The following is a 27703-nucleotide window of genomic DNA, read 5'->3' as shown; positions in this document are numbered from 1 at the left end:
ATGTCATAAATGTTGTGTAACATAACCGTTTAATGCTCTCAAAAGGATCTAGTCGTGCATTTCAAAAGTGCGCACTCCCCCAGTTACGTTTTTGGTTTATTCCCATAGACTGCCATGTTGGATTGAGTCACAAATATGCCGCTACTTGCGCTGGAGTTCCGATGAAAGTTTAGTATCTACCATATGCAAGACGTTGCAGGAATGTTCTCATAATTTGGATTGAAGGAGGACCTTGCGTTGTGTTTGGAACTAACGGGAATGTTCGCATACTAAAGCGGTTTCTATCGGGTTGTGGTCAGACGTGCATCGATGTGAGGGTCCGGTTGCAGGCCACGGGAGATCAATGACTGTTTGTTTGGGTTTCATACAACGTCGAATCGGAATCATAACACACCTTTTGGTTGATTGTCAATAATGAGTGGCCATCTGCCGCAACGGCGGCCCGCTAACAAGGGATCCATACTGCTAACCCCACAAGAGAACGACTGTCTCTTCAATTACCTCGGCAGGAAATGCACCGTAAGTTTATCAGTTGTTATACTTTCTTTACTAATTGTTCGTGAATGATGTTTACCCTTTTCAGGATGAATTGAAACTTCTGTAATTGATGCCTCTATGTTTGATATAACAATCGAAGGAAAACAACTCTCGCCACTGGCYCTGACGGTCCTTCCCTTGGCTTCGGCTAGACTGGTGGAACAGGGGTAGGGAAAAATACATCTTGATATCCCGGGACATAGTGACATTTGGGCGGTAGAAAGTTTGTCAAGCCCCGAGGCCTCGGGTGTTCCCTGACACACCTGCATAACATGGAAACACCCAGAAGAACCAAACCACTSTTAACYAGAATGTGCTGCTCGGTTTTGTTGGCRTAGACCTGGGCCAGTGTTAGGACCTGCTAAACTCATCAACCTGGCTACGAATATTTTTCGTACTGGCGTTGCATAATGTCTTGGCTGATTTCGGAAGCAGCCTGTGTGTTCAGAACAGCCTGTGTGTTCAGAACAATCTGTCTGGCATGCATTGTTCTGTTGTCCACACAATACTTTCTCATAGGCAATCACACAATTCAATTCAGTTGATTGCTCTCCTCGGTTTTTGAGATGCAGCAATCAGTGAAGAATGTGACCAGTGTAGCGTTACAATGTATCACTGTAGCAAATTAGCTCTGATGGGCAGGGACTCTATTTAATGTGACAGCTTGGAAAATGATATTATATAACGCGTTTTGTTATCATTTCACCCAGCCAGGAAATTATATTTCAATAGAAACAATGTGTCCTCTTGAAACATGATCTGGGTTGATTGCACCCTTTAACCTCAAGTATTTAAGTTGGTGTAATGTACAATAGCAGTGTAAAGGTCTACACTTATGTCAACAAAATAGGTATACAGTATCTATTTGCTGGTTTTACACCCCAGTGTGTCAACTTGATCTGTCAATAAACTACCTGGCTAGCCTTGGGTGGTAGGCTAATGTCACCCGATGTCAATTCAGAGAGAGAATGCACCCACCTCACTTATTTCACAATACATGCAGGTATGAGCTACCTGTAAACACCAGGTTGGTTGATACAATTGGATGGCAGTTAAGGCTGTTAATCAGTTCATCAGGAATGTGGTTTAATCAGATTTCCTCATGGATATGGGTCAGGCTGTGTTGTGTAATGTTTGAAACTAAGTTGGTAGGTTTCTACCCAGTGTGAAGTTGGATACTGCTCGCACACTTTCCCTACAGTGGTTGAGRCTACAGTTTCTCCAGAGTTGATAGTTTTGTCTCGGTAGTAACTTTCCCATGCCACGTTACCACACCCTTCGCTACTTCCCCATATCACCTGGCGTTGAGTCATGTCACCTTTGTCATGTTCACAAAGTAGGCTAAGATGGTGTTGAGGAAGTCATCTTATCTTACTTCCTCTTTCTCACGTGGTGGGCCAGAAGAGAGTCCCGCCTCCTACCTGTCTGTCACAGTCATACCTGTCCCGGGTGTGTCTCTGCACCTGTGTTGTACACCTGCATACGCAGCCAATGACATCATTCCACAGACATCCAGGCCATGTCACTCACCATGTGAGACAGCCCAGGCAGTTGCGTGAGCGACATTCCTGCCTCGCTCTCTGCATGAAAACACTCTTGTTAAAATCCTCGAAGTGAGCGATTGCTTGTTATGTAATGGTCTCATGTAGCTAGAGAAGGGAAATGTAGGAAGCTGCTGTCTTTTCTCTTCCTCCACAGAGAACTGAACACTGAACAGCCCCTGACTTCTGTGTTTAACCTTTGGCTTATMCCAGTTGTTAAAGGCAAGTTATGCTAGCTGAGCCAGAAGCTAATGTCTAATACRTGTTGCCTGTTGAGACATGGATGTCATGTGCTAGTTGGAATCAGAGCTGTGTCAGTGGATTTCAGCWCAGGGCCTCTCTCTGTGTCTCTATCTCGGTCTCTATCGCTCTGTCACTCCCCTCTCTTTCAGTGATTCATACATACAAACAGTGAGCAGCACACTCTGAAACGCAMGCCCTGCCAGATGATGAATCACACGTGTGAGAGGTCCAACCTGTGCTGCTGTGGRTTCACTGACATTCAACTCARTGGTATTCCTACTGCTTCACTTTTTACTATCAGCACCGGGCTAGAGGTGGAAGCTATCCAACTCGCGTTCTGTGTGAGTGAGACAGAGACACAGAGACTGCCTGATCAGCAGTCCTCTCCAGCAGGAAGTGCAGTGGTCAACCTCCTTCAGTGTTTTGTGCTGGAGTGGCGCAAATGTGCCTTTTGATCTTTACCTCATACTCTCCTTCCCAACCTCTTCCCTGTTCCCACTTTCCCCACCTCGGCCTCCCCTTACCACCCCTACTCTGGGCCTCTGCCTCCCATTACCAATCTCTGTATTTCCTACTACTCTCCAGTCTCTACTCCTTCCCAACTCCACTCTGACTTTCCCTCCTCTCTTTCTGTCCTTCCCAGCCCTAGCCATTCCTACTCAATCCCACTTTTTAGGCTACATGGGAAATACTTTCAGGACATGGATGACACTTACCGTACATTCAACATCCTGTTTGTTTGTTTTCCCTGTGAGCCCTCTACAGTCCTACTGGCTGTAGTGTGTAGTAGCACCAGCAGCCTGGAGAGTGGTGCCATGGCGAGCTTTGATGATGTCACTGGGACTGGGTGCTGCCTGTGGCCAGTGGGGCTCGTTCAGGCTGCCACTTGTGATCAGAGCTCGAGAGGCTGATGGATGAAACCGCTCAGCTCTGTGTGACCTCACTGCCTTAGTCCTGTTGTGGGCACAGCCAGCTAGATGAGCACAGACAGATATTGCTTTCTTTGAAATGTAGTCTAGGCTAGAAAGCTTCATGTCCCCAGACACTGCACAGCCCTTACCCATCTGTGTGTAGTTAGCTACTAGGCGTTCTCGGGAACTTGCTTTACCACTTTCTGCTCWGGCCTGCCTTTCATCTGCAGGGTAATGGGCCCGAACCCCTCTGCGAGGAGGCTAGTAAACTTGGGGAAGAACCTGGGTCCCGTTTCCCAAAAGCATTTTAAGGCTAAGTTCATCTTTAGAACCTTCGTAGGAGCATCGGTAAATCTCTGTGCTGTTTCCCAAAACCATTGTTACTWAAGTTTCACWTGAAAGCGCTTGTTATTTYCRGACTGCCTAAGACCYCTTGTAAAACAGCTAAGTGTTTCGTGAGCTGCTTTTTTARCCTTCTGCGTCACTTTATTCACCGAAGAGCTCTGCTAAACATAGAATCAAGATGTTTCTGTCTGACTGTGACCAACAACTTCRGAACAAAGGCCTACAAAGTWGCCAAAATATTTGCAATTGTTACAAACAAGTGAAGCATAAAAAGCTTAAAATGTAACCCGAGATGACTGCATTAAAATATACTTTTGGTAATATATGTGGACACTGCTCATCAAACATCTCATTCCAAAATCATGAGCATTTTTATGGCGGTGGTCATCCCTTTTGCTGCTATAACAGCCTCCACTCTTCTAGGAAGGCTTTCCTCTAGATGTTGGAACATTGCTGCTGGAACWTGCTTCCATTCAGCCACAAGCGCATTAGTGAGGTCGGGCACTGATGTTGGGCGATTTGGMCCTGGCTRGCAGTCTGCGTTCTAATTCATCCCAAAGGTGTTCGATGGAGTTGAGMTCAGGGCTCTGTGRAGGCCAGTCAAATTCTTCCACACCGATCTCGACAAATCATTTTTGTATGGACCTCACTTTAGTAAAGTGCCTTCTCCAAACTCTTGCCACAAAGCACAGAATCGTCTAGAATGTAATTGTATGCTGTAGCGTTAAGATTTCCCTTCACTGGAACTAGGCCTAGTCCGAACCATGAAAAACAGCCCCAGACCATTATTCCTCCTCCACTTAACTTTACAGTTGGCATTGGGCAGGTAGTGTTCTCCTGGCATCCYCCAAACCCAGATTTGTTTCCACTGCTCCAGAATGCAATGGTGGCGAGCTTTCCTTCACTCCAGCCAACGCTTGACATTGCGCATGGTGATCTTAAGCTTTTGTACGGCTGCTCGGCCATGGAAACCCATTTCAACTCCAGACGAATAGTTATTGTGCGGACGTTGCTTCCAGAGGTAGTTTGGAACTCTGTAGTGAGTGTTGCAACCAATGACAGACGATTTTTGCGTGCTTCAGCACTCGATGGTCCCGTTCTATAAACTTGTGTGGCCTACCACTTCGCCGCTGAGCCGTTGTTGCTCCTAAARGTTTCCACTTCACAATAACAGCATGTACAGTTGACCGGCGTAGCTCTAGCAGGGCAGGAATTTGACGAGCTGACTTGTTGGAAAGGTGGCATCCTGCCACGTTGAAAAWGACTGAGTTCTTCAGTAAGGCCATTCTACTGCCATTGTTTGACTATGGAGATGGCATGACTGTGTGCTCGATTTTATACACCTATCAGCAACTGGTGTYGCTAAAATAGCCAAATCCACTAATTTGAAGGGATGTCCACATACTCTGGATATATAGTGTAAATAGGCAATGTGTACATATATAATTGAATCATATTGAAATACATTTTCAGTCACATGTTATTTATCACATGCTTCGTAAACAACAGGTGTAGACTAATAGTGAAATGCTTACTTACGGGTCCTTTACCAACAATGCAGAGTTAAAGATTAAATGAAAATGGTGATACTAGGAATAAATACACAGTGAGTAAAAATAACATGGCAATAATACAGGGACTACCAGTACCGAGTCGAATGCAGGGGTACGAGGTAACTGAGGTTGCWATGTACATTCTGTGCCTTCAGAAAGTATTCCCACCCTTTGACTTTTTCCACACATTTMMTWKKYSCRMYAWTTWAAAWMGYWTWAAWTTYMTMTTTTTTRCTACACTGGCCTACACACAKTACCCCATAATGTCAAAGTGGAATTATGTTTTAAAATGTCAGTAAGTATTCAACTCCTTTTGTTAGGGCAAGCCAAAATAAGTACAGGAGTAAACATTTGCTTAACAAGTGATGTAATAAGTTGAATGGACTCACTCTGTGTGAAATAATAGTGTTTAKCATGGTTTTTTGAATGACTACCTCATCTCTATACCCCAAACATACACTTATCTSTAAGGTCCCTTAGTCGAGCAGTGAATTTCATACACAGATTCAACCACAAAGACTAGGGAGGTTTWCCAGTGCCTTGCAAAGAAGGTAGATAAAAAGCAGACATTGAATATCKCCTTGAGCATGGTGAAGTTATTAATTACACTTTGGATGGTGTATCAATACAACCAGCCACTACAAAGATACAGGCGTCCTTCCTAACTCAGTTGCCTGAGAGGAAAGAAACCGCTCGGGGATTTCACCATGAGGCCAATGGTGACTTTAAAACAGGGTACAGTGTTTAATGGCTGTGATAGGAGAACTGAGGATGGATGAACAACATTGTAGTTACTCCACAGTACTAACCTAATTGACATAGTGAAAAGAAGGAAGCCTGTACAGAATAAAAAATATTCTAAAACATGCATCCTGTTTGAAACAAGGCACTAAAGTAATACTGCAAAAAATAGGACAAAGCAATTAACTTTGTTCAGAATACAAAGTGTTATGTTTGGGGTAAATCCAATACATTACTGAGTACCACTTGCAAGCATTGTGATGGCTGCATCATGTTATGGGTATGCTTGTAATCGTTAAGGACTAGGGAGTTTTTTTTTTATGTTCAAAGGAAACTGAATAGAGCTAAGCATTGGTAAAATCCTAGAGGAAAACKTGTTCCAGTCTGCTTTCCACCAGACGCTGGGAGATTAATTCACTTTTCAGCAGGACAATAACCTAAAACACAAGGCCAAATCTACACTGGAGTTCCTTACCAAGAAGACGATGAATGTTTGAGTGGCCGAGTTACAGTTTGACTTAAATCTACTTGAAAATCTATGGCAGATCTGAAAARGGTTGTCTAATTTGAAATAATAATGGGCAAATGGTGCACAATCCAGGTGTGGAAAGCTCTTAGAGACTTACCCAGAAAGACTCACTGCTGTAAACWCTGCCAAAGGGGCTTCTACAAAGTATCCACTCAGGGGTGTGAATACTTGATATTTCTGTATTTKATTTTTAATACATTTGCAAAAATGTCCCCAAACAATTCTTCTCTTTGTCATTATGGGGTATTGTGTGTAGATGGGTGAAAAAACTAATCTATTTAGTCAACTTTGAATTCAGTCTGACACAGTGGTCGATCACGATCGACTTGTCGATCTCCAAGGCATTTCTAGTCAATCGCCAAACATTTCTGTTAAAAAAACTAATAAACCCTTGTTTTCCTATTTAAAAAAAATATATATATTTAAAAAAAATTGTCTCGGGTTGTTGAGGGTAGGTGCAGCCAATTCAGCTGCCCTGCGTGCCAGGTAGGCAAACTGTTGCCCTTTCATGCGTCTGAAGGTACACACTCTGCCTTCCCGGTGGGCCTGGAGAGGAAATCAAGTGCACTATGCCACTGCTGGCCAATCAGATTGCTGAGATGACCGAGTCTGCAGTAATTTAGCAGGCATAAAAGACAGCTACGGCAAAATTGATACTGTGTGATTTCAAAACGTTTAAAACTGTGACTAGAGAGAGACTGTCAACGAATACAGCAAAGAGCTGCTGTTTTTATGAGTGAGATCATGTTTAAGTTCTTACTCAGCGCTGTCAACACTTTCTATTCAACACGTTTATAACCCTTAAAATGCGCGTTCTTCCTATTTCAACTCAGCGCTACAACAACCAGTGCAGCGGTAATGAATTAGTAGGAAAGTGTATATGTAGGCCTGCGTTCTTATTACCGGCTTGGGTCTTTTTTAATATCAAGGAATCTTTCACTTTTCTCTGTTCATAGGAGTAACAACACGAATTTGTGCATGAGGCAGAAATAATGCGGTGCGACTCGAGTTTCGTCATCAGCTGGAAGACGGTGTCCCTTTTTGGTTAGTGTCAGTGGAGGAAATGGAGAGCGGAGGGATGTTGAGAGACGGACCTTCAGTCTGCTGCTCTCTCTCTCTCTGCTGAGACTGACCATCAGGTGCAGGCACCATCATCCCAGTAAAGTAAAAAAGCTAATTATTGAAATGTGCCTCACAAGTAATACAACAATGGATCCATTACCAGTGTGATCATATAGCCTACCTCAAATTTTAAAATTATATATTTTTTTAAATGTCCCGAACAACAATGCACTGGCAGGTAAATTCAAGCACAGCTAATATGCGGTGATAATGTATTGGGCCTATAGCCTACTGAACAAACCTCATTGCTCCAGTACTGTTTTTAATAAGTTAATGTTGCATAGGCGTAAATTTAAGTCATGTTCATAAAAAATCGGAGTGGTAGATCTCGGCATGCATGTTGACTCAAAGTGATCTTGACTCAGAAGGTTGGTGACCACTGGGCTTCTGTCTCTGTAATTTGTCTAACGATGCACTTAGCGAACATTCTCTCCGCCTGGTGTTTTTGGCTTTCGGCCGTTGTAGGAACGACGCATCGTAAGCSTAAGTTCCATCGGTATCGGGAAACCGGGCCCTGATCTTGAGTCTGTATAGTGGAGCCTGACATCCAGCCCTGCTGAGTCAGAGGGTTCTGCTGCAGGCTTGTCTGCCCCAGCCGGATCACACATAATGGGCATGGAAGGAAGGCCTGGCCACATCYGTCTAAGACCATGAGATACTTGGCAATAACTCTCCAGTTAGCGCTCTTTGAGCTAGCCCTTTATCTTTATGACAAGTTATCTTCAAAGAGCTGYGGACATTGTTTGCATTGCTGCAGCGGCTTCACTTGGTAACGACTGCTCCCAGAGACGGCCTCCTCCTCCTCGTACAGGGCTGCCCGTCCCTCTTCCTGGAGATCTACCGCCCTGTGGGTTTTCAGTCCAACCCTAATTTAACACACCTGATTCTACTCAGATATGCTCAATTAGGGTTGGACAGTAGGAGCTCCAGGAAGAGGGTTGGGCTYCCCTATTCTAGAGCTTCTAGGTCTAGATGCATTACTGACATGTCTGCTGTCGGAGTCAGTCAGCAGTGTGATAGCTCGGTCCTATAGAGAAGGGCTGTTACGGTGAGACGCGTTATGACAGGCCAGCCTTCCTGTTCTCCTCTCATTACTATAAGTAAGTGACGAGTATATTCACCACTTTATTGGCAGCCTGACAGGCTGCTTTACCGTCCTGCGTGAGGAGACTGCTGAGATGTCAGTAAGCAATACAGAGGACAGTACTGGCACACGTACGCACACAAGAGGACAGGGTGACTTTAGTCCTGCTGAGAAATGAACTGCGCTGCGGTAGTCTAAACTCTGCCAATGCTGTCACACCTGTAGTAGTGTTTCTGCGCATACATTATTTTCTAACCTTTTTATTTAAAGTTCGACTTGGCGAGATGAGGTTGCCCTGAGCAGATCCACAGATATTGAGATGAGCGCGATGTAAAAATGTTGCGCGGTCACATAGTATCTGCGCACATGCACGGGTGCGCTTCACACTGTTACAGTGTGATTTCTACGGGACCAAAACAGCAGAGAAGTCTAGCCTCGCGCTTCAACGCTCTTAGTTGTTGAGGAAGTCGGCCTGATATTGTGTATACTTGGGTCCTTGAGTCTACCTTTTAAAGCAGGAAGTTGATTCCATTGAGGTGAAATGAAGATTTTTAAAGGGAGACCTGGCCAACACTGCTTCACTGTAAAACACAGACTGCGAGTGTGTGGGTCTCAGTTAAAGCCCTATTACATCCATTTGACACGTTTAGTCATTTAGGCGACTCTCTTATCCAGAGCGACTTACTGTTAGTGGGGGTTAGAGCGTTGGGCCAGTAAGCGAAAGGTTGCTGGATCGAATCCCCGAGCTGACAATGTAAAAATATGTTCTGCCCCTGAGCAAGGCATTTAACCCACTGCTCCCCGGGTCGCCGAAGACGTGGATGTCGATTAAGGCAGCCCCCCGCACCTCTCTGATTCATAGGGGTTGGGTTGAATACACAAGACACATTTCAGTTGAACGCGTTCAGTTGTATTAAACCCCTTGTGCCTTTCTCTCCCCTGCAGTCGCTGTGTTCTGCGGTGGTGCAGGTATACTCAGCAGACAGGAACTCAGCCTGGACCAAGAAGTGCTGTGGTGTGGCCTGTCTGGTCAAAGACAACCCAGCACGATCCTACTTRATCAGGGTGTTCGACATGAAGGTGGGTTTAGTTCACACTGTAAAACAACACATTTCACTACTCCTATCTGATGTATGTGACGAAAGATGGATTAAAACAAATATATTTATATATAATAATAATTATATCCACTCTCTCTCGCCACAGGAGGGTAGAAACATGTTAGAGCAGGAGCTCTACAACAACTTCTCAATCACTTTTCCCAAATCTTACTTCTTCACATTCGCAGGAGACGTGAGTTATCCCTTTCTCTATGTACTTGATGTGCCTTGCTCCAGCCAAGTCCTTTCACATGTCATGGTCAATTTTATTAAGGCAAAAACCTGTGTGTGCTGTCTTTTGAAGCTTGCCGTGTTGTTTGTTCTTATGACATTCCACTTCCTGCGTTTGTTGGCGTGTGTGTGTGTGTAGTCGTGCCAGATGGGACTGAACTTCGCCAACGAGGAGGAGGCAAAGCTTTTCCGGGGCGCCGTCGAGGACCTGCTTGGGAGACGACAGAGAAAATCTGGTGACTACTACCTACCGYCGCCATCTTTGATTCTACTGACCTTGGACCTCTGATATTAAAACCATCTCCTCTCCTCTGACCTTAGCTTGGTCTGCTAATGATTGGGCAGATCCTCTCAATTTTAAGATACAGATCCTCTCAATTTTGAGAGATGGATCTCTCCTTCTTCCTATGCCATCTCCTTTACTTCCTGATTGTTCAATTGACAGCTCTCGCTCTCTCTGGCCCACCGTTAAGGGCTCTAGCTCCAGTAGAAGGGGAGCAGATCTAGAATCAGCTTCACCCTCTCCTAAATCCTAACATAAACATGTGCCTGATCAGCTAAGATCAGTGTCCAGGGGAAACAGTGGTCTGCCATGCRGCTTTTTGAAGTGCTCATGGAGATCAGCTTGCTATAATGATAAGGTCAGGACTGTTTGTCCTCTGTCCCAAACCAGCAAGATTCGATGCAGTTTCTGTATGGATGATCTTCTTTTTAGATTTGAGCTCTGTTTTGTCAGTCAGTCTTGTGATCGTTCTGGTTAATCACTAACTCGTACACGTACGCTTGACAATCAATCCCCACACACACACATCCATGCTGCTTATAAACTAACTCCGTCCGAACCCCCCCACTTACCGAGGAGTTCCTCTTTGATCCGTARACTTCAGTCACCTGTAACTCCATACCAATCCCTTACCTCTCCCTTTCACTAACACTAACACACAGCACCATACAGGAGTTTAAATCTATACATTTTGTTTTACAGAAAAAAGACGTGACCCTCCAGGTCAAAATGGTAGGTCCTTCATGAAAGTCTTTTTTTTTGGGAAATCATTTTGATTTTAACCAGAAATCGACGTAGACACTAAGTTTTCAATTAAATAACCCTGAAATTATTTGACTTAAAATATACATGCACGTTAACAAACACACTCGTCCCCACGTGGCTTTGARTGAATGGTTCCAGTGTAAAGCCATTGGATAATCCACTGAAAGCAGGTTGTCTCAGAGTGAACACCTCTCCCAAGCCCCTAACTAACAGATTACCTACCCTACCCCCCAGTCTTAATCTTAASCATAAGGGGTATGGAAGTACTGTATATCTGACTGTGGCATCAGTGGTGAGAAGCAATTTCTATGTACATAAATCCGCCTTACAGGACATGCTTAGGTATTCTGCGTACACACTCCAGAAAGCCAGTTCTACAGGGACGTTGAGCAGATCCCTCCCCTCAATCTTAAAATACCAAACCTGTGACACCACTCACACACCATCACACACTCCAAACCAGGCCATATGAATAATCAGCCTACCTCCACATTCACAGTAGATCACTTAGCTATAGGTAAGATGCTACAGTTGAAGTCGGAAGTTTACATTACACTTAGGTTGGAGTCATTAAAACTTGTTTGTCAACCACTCCACAAATTTCTTGTTAACAAACTATAGTTTTGGCAAGTCGGTAAGGACATTTGCTTTGTGCGTGACGCGTGTAATTTTTCTAACAATTGTTTACAAACAGATTAGTTAACTTATTCACTGTATCACAATTCCAGTGGGTCAGAAGTTTACATACACTAAGTTGACTGTGCCTTTAAACAACTTGGGGGGGGGGGGGATGTCATGGCTGTAGAAGCTTCTGACAGGCAAATTGACATAATTTGAGTCAATTGGAGGTGTACCTGTGGATGTGTTTTCAAGGCCTACCTTCAAACTCTGTGCCTCTTTGCTTGACAACATGGGAAAATCAAAAGAAATCAGCCAAGACCTCAGAAAAAACATTGTAGACCTCCACAAGTCTGGTTCATCCTTGGGAGCAATTTCCAAATGCCTGAAGGTACGACATTCACTGTACAAACAATAGTACGCAAGTATAAACACCATGGGTCCACGCAGCCGTCATACCGCTCAGGAAGGAGACACCTTCTGTCTCCAGAGATGAACGTACTTTGGTGCGAAAAGTGAAAATCAATCCCAGAACAACAGCAAAGGACCTTGTGAAGATGCTGGAGGAAACGGGATAAAAGTATCTATATCCACAGTAAAACGAGTCCTATATCGACATAACCTGAAAGGCCGCTCAGCAAGGAAAGAACCACTGCTCCAAAACCGCCATAAAAAAGCTAGACTACGGTTTGCAAACTGCACATGGGGATAATATTCATACTTTTTGGAGAAATATCCTCTGGTCTGATGAAACAAAATTAGAACTGTTTGGCCATAATGACCATTGTTATGTTTGGAGGAGAAAGGGGAGGCTTGCAAGCTGAAGAACACCATCCCAACCGTGAAGCACTGGGTGGCAGCATCATGTTATGGGGGTGCTTTGCTGCAGGAGGGACTGGTGCACTTCACAAAATAGATGGTCATGAAGGGAAATGATGTGGATTTATTGAAGCAACATCTCAAGACATCAGTCAGGAAGTTAAAGCTTGGACGCAAATGTGTCTACCAAATGAACAATGACCCCAAGCATACTTCCAAAGTTGTGCAAAATAGCTTAACCTCTCTGGGATGTCCCGCATGGCCAACATCCAGTGACAATGCGAGCGCCAAATTCAAATAAATTACTATAGAAATTAAACTTTCATGAAATCACACATACAATACACCTAATTAAAGCTACACTTTCAAACAGGCTTTACGACGAAAGCACACAAACGATTATGTTAGGTCAGTACATAGCCACAGAAAAACACAGCCATTTTTCCAGCCAAAGAGAGGATTCACAAAAAGCATAAATAGAGATAAAATGAATCACTAACCTTCGATGATCTTCATCAGATGACACATATTACAACAATTAATCAATATTAAAGAAATTACCAAGTCTCTCTACTGAATTTCCACGACCGGGGGGAGAAAGACTGGTTTCAGTGAACACTTTATTGTCCTTCAATTTGTCAAATACAGTGTTGCATTTATGACAATTCCAGTCACATGTCTTTCCCTCAGAACTTTTGGCCAATTGAACATAGCTAAAAATTTTACAAAATACATGTATGTTTTGTTCGATAAAGTTCAAATTTATATCCAAAAATCTCAGTTTACATTGGCGCGTTACATTCAGTAAGGTTTTGCTTCCAAAACATCCGGTAATTTTGCAGAGAGCCACATCAATTTACAGAAATAATCATTATAAATGTTGATGAAAATACACATGTTATGCATGGAACTTTAGATAAACTTCTCCTTAATGCWACCGCTGTGTCAGATTTCAGGTCCAGGTGAAAGTTCAGACGATAAGTCATATTACATTTCCTAGAAACATGTCAAACTAAGTATAGAATCTTCTTTTAGGATGTTTTTATCATAAATCTTAAATAATGTTCCAACCGGAGAATTCATTTGTCTTCAGAAATGCAATGGAACGCAAGCTACCTCTCATATGAATGCGTGTGACCAGCTCGTGGCACTCTGCCAGACCTCTTGACTCATTCAGCTTCCATTTCCCCCCTCCTTTATAGTAGAAGCATCAAACAAGGTTCTAAAGACTGTTGACATCTAGTGGAAGCCTTTTAGTGGAAGCCATTTCCACTGTATCCTGGATAGGCAAAGAGTTGAAACACCACAAACCTCAGATTTCCCACTTCCTGGTTGGATTTGTTCTCATGTTTTTGCCTGCCATATGAGTTCTGTTATACTCACATACATCATTCAAACTGTTTTAGAAACTTCAGAGTGTTTTCTATCCAAATCTACTAATTATTTGCATTTTCTAGCTTTTAGGACAGAGTAGCAGGCAGTTTACTCTGGGCACCTTTTTATCCAAGCTACTCATTACTGCGCCCCTCTCCCAAAGAAGTTAAGGACAACGAAGTCAAAGTATTGGAGTGGCCATCACAAAGCCCTGACCTCAATCCTATAGAAAATGTGTGGGCAGAACTGAAAAAGCGTGTTCGAGCAAGGAGGCCTACAAACCTGACTCAGTTTCACCAGCTCTGTCAGGAGGAATGGGCCAAAACTCACCCAACTTATTGTGGGAAGCTTGTGGAAGGCTACCCAAAAAAACATTTGACCCAAGTTAAACAATTTTAAAGGCAATGGTACCAAATACTAATTGACTATATGTAAACTTCTGACCCACTGGGAATGTGGGGAAAGAAATAAAAGCTGAAATAAATCCTTCTCTACTATTATTCTTAAAATAAAGTAACTAACTGACCTAAGACGGTGACRTTTTACTAGGATTAAATGTCAGGAATTGTGAAACACCTTAGCCAAACTCAGTTTATGTAAACTTCCCACTTCAACTGTATATATAACCTTATAGAGTATAAGAGGCGCGTCATTCTCAAATCCCCTCTCATCAGTACCCAGACAGGCTGGGGGTGATACGGTTCATTTGCGTTTTTCTTGAACTTATGTCACTTAGTATCTGTACAGTAWGGAAAGCTCTGGTACTATCGCAGTCAAAAGCTCTTTAGAGATGCTCTCYGGAACTGGTCATGTAGATTTGCTGTGGTGGAACAGTACATGCAACATTCCTTGGCGTCGCTTATCAAGAGTGCATTCTATTGGACTTCAAAGCTAGTTTGCTCTGTGCTTGGCTCCCCATAGTGTTGTACTGGTCTCACTGGGGGGGACAGACCGTGTCACCACAATCAACTCCTGGTCTGCTTAATCAGGCTAAGKGGATTTAATTCAGCTGCTAACGTTAGGTACTTCACAACACTCACACTACCCCAGTCCACTCACAGCACTGGCCACGGAACGGAAGGAGTTGTGGTGAGGGTGGGGGGCTGAATTGGTGACATTTTCTCCATTTGTGACCTGTAAACAGATTCCTGAGGGTGATGTTTTTACATGGCACGGCCCAGACCTATCTTGTTCTATGAAGGATGATCAGACTGGCATGGCTTGGGCTGTGCCCATACAGACAACATTCTGGCCTAGCAGGCATGGTGTGTTCTGCCTGTGGCCATAGAGCGGTTTGTCTGGTGTCCCAGTGTCTCTAGTAATGACAGGTGAGAATGACCCTGCGGATAGGAAGAGAGCACAGCCAGATCCAATGGTTGTACCACGTTGGACAGGTGGATGTGGTGCCGTGTTTGTTTGGGTCTGACTCACTAGTGTGTGTCTGGAATTTACCACGTTCACCCGGAATGTTACAGTTTCTGTTGCCTTATCGCTCTCTTTCTCACACTCTCTCCTTCTTTCTCCATGCTGTCTCTCTGAGTCCTGTCTCCCAGCCAGCCAGCCAGCCTCTCTCTCTCTGATGTAGATTCATCATGTTTAAGAGAATCTCAGGGATTATGGTGGATTAGCAGTGGGCATTAATGGTTATGTAAAATCCAGCAGCACTGTGATTTGCTGGGATTAGAGGTGGGCTGGAGTTGGGGGTGTGGTTTGGCCCGCTGGTGGAGAAGGGAGGGGATGAGAGAGTAAAGGGAAAGAGTTTGGCTCGTAGAGCTGAGACCTGGCAGTGCTCCCTGTTGCGAGAGCGAGGAGAGCGCACTCTGTTTGGAGGCGGGGCCAGCTGTAGCTGTGGCATTTGCCCAACCCCTCGGCACCTCACTCAGCCGGAGGGTCTTAGACAGTAGGCAGAGCCAGGCAGACTATCTGGTCATACCCTGCTCAGTCTCCTCTCTGGTTGCTCTTCCACCTGGTTCTCTGGATCTGTTTTTGGAAATGCCTGGAGTTGGTTCTATGGCTCGCACACCCTGTGTTCCTCTCGGGATGTCTTTCTGATTCTCTAGATCTTTGGATCAGTGGCTCTCTGAGCTATAGCCCAGGACTAAGCACCACGTAGTCTTGCCCCCCCCCATGCTGCCGCCATCGCTCTGAGATGATGTTCTGTACCACCTTCCTGTCCTCTCCCTCTGAGGACCTATCTGAGGGGGGAGGAGGAGGGGCGARGCTTCCGGGAGGGTGTCTCTCCACCCTCCACTGCCTGATCCTTCCCCAGGAGGAACTATATGCMCCCCCCTCGYAKCTCGCTACCCGCCTCTCGCTACGCCACGGGGACCACGCTTGCGGCGTGTCGGGTAAGATGCTGCTGGACGTCAACGTGGCGGCGGCCGGAGAGTGTAAGGGGGACAGAGGGTGGAGGAAGGGGGACGGAACTCCCTGTGACTGTAGTCCCTCAGTCTCGCCCTCGGTCKGYAAGAGCCCCCGTGGGGACTCCAGCCACAGAGGTAGGTGGCTCGGGAGTCAGGACACTCATGTCCATAGAATTCAGTTTGGATTGACCACTATGTGGGTGTCACAGGACGTGMGAGCCACAGGTAGTGGCAAATAGTATTCCGTGTGAGAATTCCACACGAATCTCATCCAGTCAGTGTTGTAGTGGTGGTTTTGTTTTTCTAGTTTGCTGTGCGTTGGTCCATCCCTGTGGTCCCACTAGCAGACATCTCTCTGACTGCTCCTAAGCCTAATYGGAGGCATTAGAGAGGAGATGGTTTTACACGAGGAGTGCTTACTGAGATTGTAATTTGATCACAGTAGCAGATAGTGTGTTGTGTCGTGGGCTAAACTCTCCAGGTGTTAAAAGTCAACCCGCTGTCTCACCCTGTGTGCCCTCTCATTGAACTAATTGTTGGAGGARGCGTCAATGATGGAAGTAGGCCTCATTAATGAAATGTACGTCAAAAGTKTTTTGTAATCGGTATSTTAAACTACCTAGTTCCGACACTCTGGTCTCTCTTCCCCCAGACCRAGACTCTCCCGGACTGTAGCATTGTGGGTACTGTAGTTCTGACTCTTCTGTTCCTCCCTAGGCCCTGCCCTGCCCATGGCCACGGTGGACATCAAGAATCCAGAGATCAGCAGCGTGTCACGGTTCCACGGCCACAACTCTCAGCTCAACATGGTGAGCAGCAGCGTCAACAACAACAACAAGAAGGAGAAGAAGGTGAAGGGAAAGAAGGGCAAGAAGCTGACCAAGGCAGACATCGGCACGCCCAGCAACTTCCAGTGAGTATTCTTTCTAATTTATTCCCTTTCCTTTCTGTTCTATTCTGTTGTGTGGTTGTTGTTGTCTTTTTTTGTGACATCTGAGAAGTAAGGGTCTTTCACAAGCCCTCAGTGTGGGTTGAATCCATCATTAGYTTTGTGGCACTTCTAGTTACTCACTGTGATGTCAAGTTAGGATGTGGCCCGTTTGGGTCAACTGGGGGATATTGCACGGCTAATGTATAGAGCAGTACCTCTAGCCATACTGCAATGTGTTAATGTGCAGGCTTAGAGTTGATGGGACTTTTTAATCCTGGACATATTTCTAATCACATGTAATATGTATCTGGCACGATTGATGCGAGGATTATCTGTCCCGTGTTTTTAGGAATTGGACACTGGTAGTCAATATTATGGTACTGGGTTACTGAAGTAGTGTAAACCAGGGGTATTTAACCGGGGGTCSGCACCCAGGTACTGCAGGGGATCCGTGAAAATAAATTCATTTATACAGTACCAGTCAAATGTTTGGACACCTACTCATTCAAGGGTTTTTCTTTTTACTATTTTCTACATTGTAGAATAATAGTGAAGACATCAAAACTATGAAATAACACACATGGAATCATGTAGTAACCAAAAAAAGTGTTAAGCAAATCAAAATATATTTGAGATTCTTCAAAGTAGCCACCCTTTGCCTTGATGACAGCTTTGCACATTCTTGGCATTCTCCCAACCAGCTTCATGAGGAATGCTTTTCCAACAGTCTTGAAGGAGTTCCCACATATGCTGAGCACTTGTTGGCTGCTTTTCCTTCTCTCTGTGGTCTAACTCATTACCAAACCTTCTCAATTGGGTTGAGGTTGGGTGATTGTGTAGGCCAGGTCATCTGATGCAGCACTCCATCACTCTCCTTGGTAAAATAGCCCTTACACAGCCTGAKGGTGTGTTTTGGGTCATTGTACTGTTGRACCGTATCGCTGCAGAATGCTGTGGTAGCCATGCTGGTTAASTGTGCCTTGAATTCMAAATAAATCAGACCATGTCACCAGCAAAGCACCATCACATCTCCTCCTCCATGCTTCACGATGGGAACCACACATGCAGAGATCATCCATTCACCTAKCCTGTCTTTCACAAAGACARGGCGGTTGGAACCAAAAATGTCACATTTGGACTCATCAGACCAAAGGACAGATTTCCACCGGTCTAATGTCCGTTGCTCGTGTTTCTTGGCCCACGCAAGTCTCTTATTGGTGTCCTTTAGTAGTGGGTTCTTTGCAGCAATTAGACCATGAAGGCCTGATGGGTGCAGTCTCCTCTGAACAGTTGATGTTGAGATGTCTGTTACTTGAACTCTGAAGCATTTATTTGGGCTGCAATCTGAGATCTAATGAACTTTCCTCTGCAGCAGAGGTAACTCTGGGTTTTCCTTTTCTTTTGGCGTTCCTCATGAGAGACAGTTAAATCATAGCGCTTAATGTTTTTTTGCCCTGCACTTGAAGAAACTTTAAGTTCTTGAAATTTTCCGGATTGACTGACCTTCATGTCTTAAAGTAATGATGGACTCTTTCTCTTTGCTTATTTCACCTCTTCTTGCCATAATATGGACTTGGTCTTTTACCAAATAGGGCTGTCTTCTGTATACCACCCCTACCATGTCACAACAACAACTGCTTGGCTCAAATGCATTAAGAAGGAAAGACATTCCAAAATGTACTTTAGAAGGCATACCTGTTAATTGAAATGCATTCCAGGTGATTATCCTTATGAAGCTGGTTGAGAGAATGCCAAGAGTGTGCAAAGTTGTCATCAAGGCAAAGGGTGGCTACTTTGAAGAATCTCAAATATAATATAAAAAAAATATATATATTAAAATATATTTTTTTACACTTGTTTTCTACATAATTCCATATGTGTTGTTTCATAGTTTTGATGTCTTCACTGTTATTCTACAATGTAGAAAATAGCAAAAATGAAAGAAAAACCCTTGAGCGAGTAGGTATCCAAACTTTTGACTGGTACTGTATATATCATTGTTTTTTGTGTGGATATTTATGTTCCAATGTTTTTTTTAATGAATATCGCTAGCAACAGAATAAACACATTTGGAATTGTATCTTGTTTTCTATTGATTTGTTTCTCAACACCTAATATTGAGTAGATTACACTCTGGAGTATCTGTCATAGGCTTTGAAAAAGCACCTGGGAATAGGCTACCAGTGTGGTAGCTGCCGGGTCTTGACTTGGACATTTAAATTTTGCCAACACATGGCTCACCTTTGTTTAACCAGGTAAACGGCTGCTCTTAGCGAACGTTTGCGTGGAGTTACCTTTTCTAGTTAGGCTACTTTAGAGTTTACACTTCCTCTGTGTGTCCTCTCATCCCCTGAGTGTAGGGTTAGGCTACCTACTATATACTGATCGGATCYTTCCCTCAGGCTCTGTACTCCTCTCTCTGATCWTATGTTTCCTTCTAGGCACGTTGGCCATGTCGGCTGGGACCCCAACACAGGCTTCGATGTGAGTATGACTGACTGAGGAAGAGATATTGTTGTCTATACTGAAGCCTCTGGCTAGTAGYATCTTCCCCTACTTCTAATGGTATGGGAAGATCCTATCTGACCTGTGATTTGCCTCTTCTCACACGGTGTTCTACCTGGCCTCTGTCATAACGTATGGGACGTTTTAATGTCACATGAACAAGTACAGTGAAATGCCTTTCTCGCTAACTCAAACCAGTAGGCCTGGACAGTGGGATGGTTTCTCNGAGGTAGTGTTCGTCAGACATGATTCTCCTCAGAACTAAATATGAAATATTATGACATATCTCTGCKCACRGCAGAAGTCACTGCCAGCCCAGGGTTACACAAGGAGATTTAAAACCTGTTTCTGCATAATCCATCCATTCATTTCCAAAAAAGGATAAGTAATTATTGCGTGGTGTTCTACATCGAACATAGCAGACGAACCGGGGGATTTGTTGAAATTTCTAAAATAAGATTTCAATGATTTTGCATTTCTGAGCTTTAATACTTTCAAGGACTTAAGTGGAGAGAGAGATGAGCGAGTTTAAGAGAGAGGATCTTTTAACATGTTTCGACAGAAACAGGAAAGAACCCTGCAAGGTTTTAAAAATGTATTTACAGCTGTAATTCATTACATAAAAGAACACAACCTGCATTACATAGAGGTAAACAAACTAACTAAGCTGTTTGTGTGTCTGCCCAGAGAGCTAGAGTAGTGGTTTAAAGTAGATATGATATAAACCTGTGTAATCTAGTTCTGRGGGAATATAATCTCACAGCCTTCAATCCTCTCTACCAATGGGCAGTGCCAGCCTGGCACAGTTCCCCTCAGCCACCAGGTGGTGATGCAGGGGCTGTTTTACAACAGGGGTGCCAACATCAGAACAGTTTATCTGAGAACATGAGACCGCCAGCTCTGACATAATGTGGTTCTGAGTAATGTTTTATCCCAGTGAGGTTCTACCCAGATGCCATTTTTGACCGATATCCAATATTTTCCTTGACCAGAAACCCGTTACTGATATTTAAAATTTTAGCAGCCTATTAAGCATTCTGGTACACTTAAATAGTTGAAAAAAACACACACACACTGACCAAAAAGTTATTTTGTTGGCGTTTACGTATGTCCCCATTACCAGTAAAACAATCAAAACCCATTTCTTTCACTTACTTGCTGTGCTGTTTTGTTGTTCAGTCGTTTCATTCTCAACCAGGATTTCATTATACATGTCGAGCAGTGAAGTTTCAGCTCTGTCTGTCCTTGGCCTCTTCTGACGTGGGTCCTCTTCCTCGGTGCGTACTGTCACTGTGTCCGTTTCCATCTTGTCCAGCTGTGTCTAACATTTCACGTAAACCCTGTTTCTTGTCGGCATCGAAGTAGCGGTCCTTGTACCTAGCATCGAGCTCGGTGGCGATACAGTAAAGAGGCTCAGAGAGAATGCCACGAATCCCTTATTCCCAGCCTCTACTAGAGTACTTTTGCAAGTTTTAACCCCACAGTCTGTCGGCAGTTTTGTTAAGCAGGCGTTTCAACGCCTTGACTGGGGGTATCATGTCTGCTGCAGATGCAGTTGATGAGTTTATTTCTCGAGTCAGTGGTTCGAATGGAGCTAGGCGGTGTGTTCATGTTTTCAGTGAGAGTCCACTGGTTTGATACTGATTGTTGCAGGTAACACAGTCGCCTGCGTTCACGCCAAGCACTCATTTTTGTTCCCGCAGGCTCTCCGTCATGTAAAAAGTACTGTTCCATCTGGTGGAAACATCTTGCTTAAGCCTTTTCGTTTTCACTCCAAGCTGCTCCCGAATTGCTCGCAGGTGGCTCTATGCTAGCAGTGAATGTTTTAAAATGACCTGCTATCTTCCTACCTGTTGCCACTGTCAGATATGCAATGAAAACTGGCGACTCCACATTCTTCCAAAGCCTTTGTCATGTTACGTGCGTTATCACGTAGCACAGCGTGTACTTTGTTCTTGGGGATTTTCCAAGTTTCAAACATGTTCTCCAATGCCATTGAAATGACAGCAGTGGTATGAGAACCAGCATATTCTTGAGCATGCAATACGGCTTTCCTCTACGAAATACTCGTCGACCCACTGGGCTGTCAGACTCCGCATGCTTGTGAAGTTAAAAACAGTGACGCCCATAGCAAGTAGCTCATGGATGTGCGCTTTCAACTTTTCTGTGTAACTCCGTTAGGGCATCATCTGAAAAATAGCGCCCACTTGGTAGTGTGTACTGGGGCTCGAGGTGCTCGACCAGTCGGCGAAAGCCACCATCGTCCACAACAGAGAACGGTTGATTGTCAAGGGCAATGAATTCTATCTTGGCGTTATTGAATTTCGCGTTTGAGTTGTCTCGCTGAAATTTTCTTGACCTTGTTTAGTTGTGCACTTAGTAGTCACTGAACGTCTGTTNTATCTTGGCGTTATTGAATTTCGCGTTTGAGTTGTCTCGCTGAAATTTTCTTGACCTTGTTTAGTTGTGCACTTAGTAGTCACTGAACGTCTGTTGGTGATGCACTTTCAAATGAGTAATTAGGTTTGTGGTATTGAAAGATTTCACTTGATCCCCTCCGCGGGAAATAATAGCAGCACAAATGTTGCATATGGCCTTTTTGTTATCTTCCTTTGAAACTTAAATAGATCCACACAGCAGACATTGTGGGCTAGGTTAGTAATGCTGTGTTGCACGTGTAGCGCTGTATTTTTRGTGGTGTCATTACGTCGTCTACCTACGTTATACAGGTATGCACGTCGGCGTTAAACTATACATAGAGCCGATGCCGATGTTGGCATTTTTAGCGAATATCTGCCAATTCCGATATGCTTACCTATTATTATTTTTATTTTTTTTATTAAATGATTGTATTTTTTAAAAATGTATATCTCTCGTGCATCCCTAGTTCTAACTCATTGAGGTTCAAACTAAGTGAAATTCTGAGAAGTTCTAACTGATAGGAGTTCTAACCCAGCATGGTTCTATTTCCTGTAATCCAGTGTTCTCTTCTCTCCTCCAGGTGAACAACCTAGACCCGGAGCTAAAGAACCTGTTTGACATGTGTGGCATCTCTGAGGCCCAGCTGAAGGACAAGGAGACCTCCAAGGTCATCTATGACTTCATCGAGAAGAAGGGAGGAGTGGAGGCAATCAAGATAGAGCTCCGCAGACAAGGTGTGTGTGTGTGGGGAACTAAGGGCTTTGGGTTGTGTGTTTGTCAGAAGAGTATCGATAGTTGGTCACATTGACTTACAAAAACAAGTTATCTTGTAGCCTATGTAGTGTCCTTATAGATTATTTAGTGCTCTAGAGTCTAATGTTCAGTGTGTGTTCCTCAGGTCCTCCACCTCCAAGGTGGTGTGGTAGGTTGGTTTAMCTCTGCATGGTGCTGCTGTGGCATTAGTATATCAGACTAACTCTGTCCTCTGTAGGACAAAAGAGTCTAACACCGGGTTTCCCAAACTCATTCRGTTTTTTTGTTGCCCTAGCACTACACAGCTGATACAAATCACCAACTCGTCATCAAGCTGTGTAGTGCTAGGGAAAGAACCGAAAATGTGCACCCAGGGGGGCCCCGGGACCGAGTTTGGGAATCCCTGGTCTATCACAGGGGTGCACAACTCAGCCCCTCGTTCCTCAGGACTGAGGCCCTTGAAGACCAGGGTCTGTATCCACGAATCATCTGAGTGAGAATGCTGATCTAGGCTCTGTTTTGTCTTATAGATCATAATGAGTAAATTATATGGAAAGATCCTAGATCAGCACTTCTACTCGCAGATGCTTTGTGGATACGAGCCCAGAGCTGTGTGCCCCTGGGCATGATGTAACATGTATGGACCTTGACAGGCCAGGAGTCCGATTGCAGTGTGCTGATGAGGCGTTTTCCCTTTCTTGACTGTAGAATGACATGTTAGTCAATGCTATACTCTTTTATACTARCACAAAGCTTTTGTCTGAGTTTCTGGGTTAGTTGAGAAGAATTACTTGAAGCATAGCTGTCCCTAGTGGCTACAGTCATTACTGCATGGTGTCATAGCAGCAATTGAGCTGTATTTATTTGCTGCCTTTCCTCTGAGGTTCTTCTAGAATCTAAAGCATGTTGTGAAGTGTCTGTGTGTGTGTGTGTGTACAATAGTAGATGCCATGCTAAAATTATTTCTCTTCTTTCTGGTCCAGCCCCTCCACCCCCTCCTTCCAGAGGTGGACCCCCACCCCCTCCCATCACCAGACCTCTGGCCCCCCACCCCCGCCCACCGGTCAGGGGCAGGGGCGCACCTCCCCTCCTCCCCCTCCAGAGCGCCCACCTCAGCACCACCACCTCCCTCCCCCTCCAGAACAGGCATGGGAGCTCCACCCCCACCCCCACTAGAGGCCTTCTGCCCCTCCTCACCCTGCTCCCCATGCCCCACCTCCTCCCCCACCTCCCTCCTTCACCCCAGCAGGTATTGGTTCCGGAGCACCCCCTCCTCCTCCCCCGCCTCCCGGCCCTCCTCCCCCACCCATGCTGCTGGAAGCTGATGGAGGGGGTGGAGGTGCTTGTAAGCCCTCAGCCCTGTTGAGCCAGATCAGGGAGGGGGCTCCMCTGAAGAAGGTGGAGCCCGTTTCTACCAGCACTGTCCGAGGCGGACTCCTCGAACAGATACGACAGGGCAAACAGCTKAAGGCTGTGAGTGGACATTACCTCCTTATACATTACTCACTAACCCAGGGTTCCCCAACTGCCGGCCCTCGGGCCAAATCTGTCCCGTCAGCAATATGATTTGTCACCCCAAAGCAATTATGAATATTTGTTTAATTTAAAAATAAAAATGTCGGACCCGAGATGCAAAAACTCCCAAATGCAATGTCCCAAGAAGGCACTTACCCTGCCTAAATAATGCAAAAGTTACATTTTAACTTCATTCATGAGGAGAGAGAATGCAGGAGACATTCAAATAATGATAAAGCATGCAGTGGACAATTTTGTGGTGCTGAAYTGTAAAGCTGCAACCGCAGTGCAATCAATAGGAGATGAACAGCACCTGGTGCTGGAAATATAGCTAACTTGTTATGCAAGTGTTGCACAGCAACAGATGGAGAAAAACTACACCAGTCGAGTAATTCATTTCAACAATGATCTTCATTTTAATTTGACTTTACAAACAACAAGCGGGTTTAATTGGAGTCTATTTCTTAAGAGCCTAGGCCTATATAAAATAACTTGCTGTGGTAGGTTGAGACTCAACAGCATTTTCACAAMATTTTTTTTTATTGCCTTATAGAAGTGGGATTTTTTTTWAAATTAGGCCTACTTACAATTGCAACTGTCCATTAATGTAGCGTCCTACATAAGACAATAATTTAAYGAAAAAAAGGCTGTGTCTGAATGTCGGTATAGGGCTCCTGCTCCTGTAACGACAGAACAATTAGAAAATACTGTCAGCTTGACCTAAATATCCCAGAATAAGCACCCACAATGTTAGTATTTATTAAATACAGTCATATTGGCCACTAAGTTGTTTAATRAGTAGGAAAAGTTACATTTCCCCTCGGACACGATCTTGTGGATGTCGGGTGAGATGGATGCGATTTTGATGCGCAGGCGGTCCTCAATCGACTTGTGTGAAAGCCGGTTCCTGGCGTGAGTCTACCGCGTTCATAGAGGAAAATGAGSGCTCGCAGGTGTATGTCCATCCACACATTGTTAGCAAATAAAATGTGAGTTTCTTTATTGTGCTGTGTTCCTCTGAGAATGCCACCCAGTTAAGGCTTCAYTGTTTCTGCGTCGGCCCTCTGTCTGGGGCGGGAAGGCCACTTTGAAAGTTCTACGCTTAGATTCATAATGTCTGAGATTGAATTATTTGCAGACAGCGACATTTTCATTGCAAATAAGACACACTGGCTTGACGTTGGGGAAAAGCTAGAAAGATGAGCCTATATCTCTGTACATTCTACCCTGAAACTTCGATTTTCATTATCCAGCTTTGATAGATTTTGTGATCAAGCTAATTGTTCTGAACAAATGTTGATGTTAAAAAAACTACTGTAGGCTACGTAGACGTGTTTTCCCCACCAATCAACGCACAGAGAAATAGACAAAAAATAATAATAATAGAGACATGGGGATTTTTTTTAATGAGCGTAATCAGATCTAAATGATTATTTTATTGTCACTGAYTTTATTATGTACTAATCAGATGTGTTAAAAACGTTGCTCAAATTGTAGTGTAGGCCAATTAACTGTGTTAATATTATGTACTAGTTATGTTCTGGCCTGCCGACTATTGGCTCAGAAAAAACTTGTCCCGAGGTCAAACCTAGTTGAAGAACCATGCCCTAACCCCTATGCCCCTATACCCTAGCACCTACCTCAACCCCTAAAATCCAATTTATGATTGCTCTGGCATTYCTTTCCGGAGGCTCCGTACTGAGGGTGTGATGCAATTGTGGATCCTCCAGAGTCTTGTAGAGGCCAAATCGAGCTCCGTACCGCATCGCCGTGCACTTCCCAAATTTTGTAACGATGCAGAGGGCTCCGTATAGTTCCGCATTGACATGATTGACAACTTCCTTCACAACAGCTCTGCTCCGCGAAGCGCAAGCAGTATGAATGCACTGGCTTCTACAGAGGCCGTATCGCAGTAACTGTTGTACGGCCAATGCAGCCGTTGGCTTGACCATGCAGCGCCTTTAAGGCTAGCCCTTCACACTTCCCCTATCCTCTACAGATACTAGACGCACATTCCCCTATACTGGAGAGTGTTCACTGGTGTGTGTTCCTGTGTGTGTTCCAGGTGACTGACGAACCAGGGTCAGGAGGACCCGCCACACCTTCAGCCGGCATCGTAGGAGCTCTGATGGAGGTGATGCAGAAGAGGAGCAAAGCCATCCACTCCTCAGGTACACACACACACACACACACACACACACACACACTAGATAAGAGGTTGCTGTTATATTCGTACCAATGTATTTTGTTTGTCTTTCTCTCCCTAGATGATGATGACGATGATGACGAGGAAGAGGACTTTGAGGATGATGATGAGTGGGATGACTAGCGACCCTCCCCCTCGCAGATGATTGACAACACTACATTGTTCCTAAATTGTTTTTCTAAATCTTATTCAAATGATAATGTAAATGTTTTATCAATTTGCTGTATATTTTTGTTGCCTTTATGCTCTTTTTTTATTTTTTATTATTAATCTGTGCAATACCTCATTTAATCTGTAAAGGTTTGTCATGTTATCTTTCTGTAAAGTTTTTCTTCTCTCCTGGATTTAACATTTTTTATGTCAAGTTTCTCTTGATCTGGAKGAGGTCAGTCAGTGACTGGAGGGAGAACAAATGAACAAACTGTCAGAGCCCTTAATAATATAGTTGTTAAAAATCGAGAACACWATTTTCATACCCTTCTCTTACTTTATTTTTACTTCTTCAAAAATACTAGTTTAGCACTCTTATTTTCTTATGAAATCAGCTCTGTTGGYATATTTAGCCCCATTCGCTGTCAATGGTAAATCTACTCAGAGTTTGTATTTTTGCACGAATTGAAAGAGGCTCAGTACGTGAATACACAGCAGTATCATGGCTGTATCTGCAACGTTTTGCTTTAAAGGCTATCACTTAAATGATCCAACACTCTCAACCCGTACACTACAGTAGTACACACACACACAACTGTCTGTTCTGTCTTTTGGTTTGTTTCATCATAGTTACACTACATTATTGATTACAAARGGTTATCACACAAACATCAATGTTTTTTTTATAGTAGCAATCGGACTCCTACAGTTATTTGTTTGAATCAGGTCGGTGCAGACGAGGGTGAATTAGTTTGTCAACTTAATATGACATCTGATCTTGCAGCCGAGTGTCCCTTGAGCTGTTTCACTAACAAACTGTCCTTCAGAACCAGTGAACTACACTAACACTCATCTACTATTGACACTAACCTGAGGGGATACGGCTTTCTCCTTGGAAGGGAACCAATGCTGTTTTATTTTTTTCAGTATCGCTCTGTCTGTTTTCACGGTTAGTGAAACTGCGTTCAGGAACCAGGATATATGGACAACAAACCTTCAGAAATTAGGTTGGAAGAATAATGGACTATTAAATTGTACACAAATAAATGTTAATATTTACAGA

General features: G+C 44.1%; 1 pseudogene; it reads left to right on the top strand.

The window, feature by feature from the left end:
• LOC111950297 (actin nucleation-promoting factor WASL-like) lies at positions 1 to 27703 on the top strand (annotated as a pseudogene).

Source organism: Salvelinus sp. IW2-2015, linkage group LG3 (assembly GCF_002910315.2).
Source record: "Salvelinus sp. IW2-2015 linkage group LG3, ASM291031v2, whole genome shotgun sequence".
NCBI classification, from domain to species: Eukaryota; Metazoa; Chordata; class Actinopteri; order Salmoniformes; family Salmonidae; genus Salvelinus; species Salvelinus sp. IW2-2015.
Note: the sequence above shows the minus strand (reverse complement) of the source record. Positions and strands in the feature narration are given on the sequence as shown.